Genomic DNA, 3,351 nt, shown 5'->3' with positions numbered 1-3,351 from the left:
GCCCCAGGGATTTGTTCTAATAGTGTTTGTAAATAGGATATCATGTCTGCATCTTGTACAGCAATTAACCACTAGGAAGAATGTATACAATGTGTTAATTATTGAAACTGTCCTACCAATTAGGTTTGAAGCTGTCTCATTGCTATTTGTTTCTCAATAAAATTATGAAAAATAAAATAAAATAATGCCTAGGGAGCAGGACGTGATGGTACACTTCTTTTTTTTTTGTTGTTGTTGTTTGTTTTTGTGGAACCAAGGATTGAACTCAGACCCTTGCGCTTGCCAGGGAAGCGCTTATTCTATTGAGCTATCTCCCTGGGCCCCTGTGGTGGTACACATCTGTAATTCCATGACTCAGACTGAAGCAGGAGGATTGCTGTGAGTTTGAGGCCAGCTTGGGCTGCATAGTGAGTTCAAGACCAACCTGCACTTCACAGTGAGACCCTGTCTCAACAAACAAACATACAATGTCTAGGGATTCATCTAAGTTGCAAGAAATAAGAGTATTTCAGAGTGCCTGGACTGCAAGGAATGAACCTTATTTCTTACAACTTAGATGAATGTAGGGTTTTTTTTTTATTTTAAATAAAACAATTTATTATTCAGTTATAATTAGTCATCTATTTTTCTACATAACTTGTGAATTTTTCATCATCAAATATTTTCATCATTTGCTTCTGTTCATGTTTTCTTGACCACTGTCTTCATTGTTCCTTCTACATCGCCATGCCATACCTGAGGCAATGAAGTATTTTTAATAACTGCTGAAGGACTTGTACATTCATTTGCAGCTATCTTATTACATGCAATTTTCTTCAGTTATCTTCTATAAGTTCTTGAAAAGTATTGTCCATGACTTTCATACATCTTCAAAATGCACAAACTTTGTTGTACCTCGGACAGCCTAGGGACCGACCCCAGGGCGCAGCCGCCGCCCTGAGGACATGGCTGACGTGACCCGCTCGCCTAGCTGCTCCCGAGACTGCCTGTAGGGTTGTTTGCAGTTTTAGATTATTCCAAATAAAACTTCTCAGAATGTTCATGTGAATATTTTTTTTTTATTTCTTTAGGATAAGTAGCCAGCAGTTCAATTTCTGGGTTGAATGGTCAATGCATGATGAATTTCTTTTTCTTAATTTTTTTTTTTTTAATGTATTTAGTACAGAGTCTACAGGGTCTCACTATGTAGATTGGACTCAGAGGGATTCTCCTGTGTTCAGCCCCCTAAGAGTGGGGATTACAGGCGCACCACCATGCCCAGTCTCAGTCGCTATCTCAGCCTGCCCTGGGGGCGGGGCCAGCACTGCACACCCAGGAAGGAAACGGGCCACTGCACTCTGCCTAAGCAGGTGCTTTAGTCCGCTGAGCTATCTGGCCAGCTGCATGGTGAATATCATAATAAACCGCTGGTGTTTTCTCCCTTCCATCAGGTACATGAGCACTCTCACCAGCATTCGGCCTTGGTACAGTTTTCCTTGTGCACGGTACCGGGGGTTGAGCCCAGGGCCTTTGCACTGAGCTGTATACCAGCATGTTTTCATTTTGAGTTTGCCACTTATATTTCTTCTTTGGCATCTTGGTCAATAAAGTAACTGGGTCGTTATTGTGGTTCTAAAATGTGCTAAATCCCCCATGATGCTTCTATCTTAATCTTTTTCAGATTCACACCCCAGTGGCCCCAGGCATCAGAGCTGGCGTACCACAATGCCTATCTCAACATATCCAACACCAGAACTACCATCCCACTACCAGTCCTGGCCCACGCTGGTGAAAGAAGTAACACCTAGAGATTTTGTTATATGCTAAGCATTCTTCTAAATTCTTTCAATTAATTTAATCTTCACAGTAGTTCTAGGTGGTCATTACATGTACTATTACTACTTCCAGCTGACACGTGGGAAAATGAGGCACAGAAGGATGAGCATCTCATCCAAGCTTGCACAGCTGGCAAGGAGCTGGCTGGGCCATCCAGGGTGCGCCAGAGGCACCTTTGATCTCTTACCTCTTTCACTTCCCCACTTACAATTAACCAGCTAAGCCTGGAGATTTTGCCTCTGGAACATTTTAGTCCTTTGTCATTTTTATCCTATTCTGTAGGACTGCTGAACTTCAGATCTTATCTCCTGTCTGAATCACTGTTTTGGTTTTTTTTTTTTTTTTTTTGCAGTACTAAGGATTTAACTCAGGACCCTGCACTTGCCAGGCAGGCGCTTATTCTACTGAGCCATCTCTTGGGGCCCAAAATCTATTTTGTTTTGTTTTGTGGAACCGGAGATTGACCTGCTCCGTTTCCGACCTGGGCCGGTTCACCCCTCCTTAGGCAACCTGGTGGTCCCCCGCTCCCGGGAGGTCACCATATTGATGCCGAACTTAGTGCGGACACCCGATCGGCATAACGCACTGCAGCCCAGAACTCCTGGACTCAAGCGATCCTCCCACCTCAGCCTCCCGAGTAGCTGGGACTACAGGCGCGCGCCACCGCGCCCGGCAGGAACCGGAGATTGAACTCAGGCCCTTGTGCTTGCCAGGCAAGTGCTTATTCTACTGAGCCATCTCCCCGGCCCCACTGCATCTTTTTAACCTCTCCTCTTCTTTCTCCTTTTCTTCCCCTGCCTTTTTTTTGAGACACAGTCTTGTTAAGTAGCCCAGGCTGGCCATGAACTCCTGGTGATCCTTTTGCTTCAGCCTCCTGAGTGCTAGGATCACCAGAATGCACCACCACACCCAGACGAACATATTTTCTTTCTATTAAGCCACAAGGTAATTAATACACTTTTTTTTTCATACTTTTCCACTGAGTTTTTATTGTGAGTTAAGTCAAGATTCAGGGTCCCATCATGTATCCAGCTCCCCCTTTACCACCGGGAGATGAACGGAGGGCAGAGAAACAGGTGGAGTCAGTTCAGATCTTGCCAGGAAACGTTCCTTCAGCTCGGTGATCATCCCAGGTTGTGACCCAGGATATGGGGCAGTGGGACTTGTACACTCGCTGGTTACTACTCGCAGACAGAGATATCACCCCTTTTTTCAGTCATTGCCTTCTAGCAGCGGTGACAGTCCAGATAGTTCTGCCAGCAGTTCCTGGTCTAGTTCTCACTGGGGAGGCTGCTCTCAAAAGGGGCAGTCTTGCAGCTCTTGATTTTGGTCTTAATGTCTTCTGCCATAGTGCTGACTTCCCAAATACGCCCCTAAAGCAGCAAGAATATCATCCACATCGGAACACTGTCTCTTGCTCGCAGCTACTCCATAACTTAGTTGTAGTAAAAAAATATATGTAAGGGGCCAGGGAGATAGCTCAGCAGAATAAGCGCTTGCCTGGCAAGCGCAAGGGACTGAGTTCAATCCCTGGTT

At 45.1% G+C, this 3,351-nt stretch overlaps 1 pseudogene; it reads right to left on the bottom strand.

The window, feature by feature from the left end:
- Positions 1–2,887: 2,887 nt before the first annotated feature.
- LOC101590499 lies at positions 2,888–3,164 on the bottom strand (annotated as a pseudogene).
- Between the last annotated feature and the right edge of the window lie 187 nt (positions 3,165–3,351).

The sequence above is a fragment of the Octodon degus genome, unplaced genomic scaffold (assembly GCF_000260255.1).
Source record: "Octodon degus isolate 3935 unplaced genomic scaffold, OctDeg1.0 scaffold00093, whole genome shotgun sequence".
Taxonomy (NCBI): Eukaryota; Metazoa; Chordata; class Mammalia; order Rodentia; family Octodontidae; genus Octodon; species Octodon degus.
This window is presented reverse-complemented; position numbering and strand designations above follow the sequence as displayed.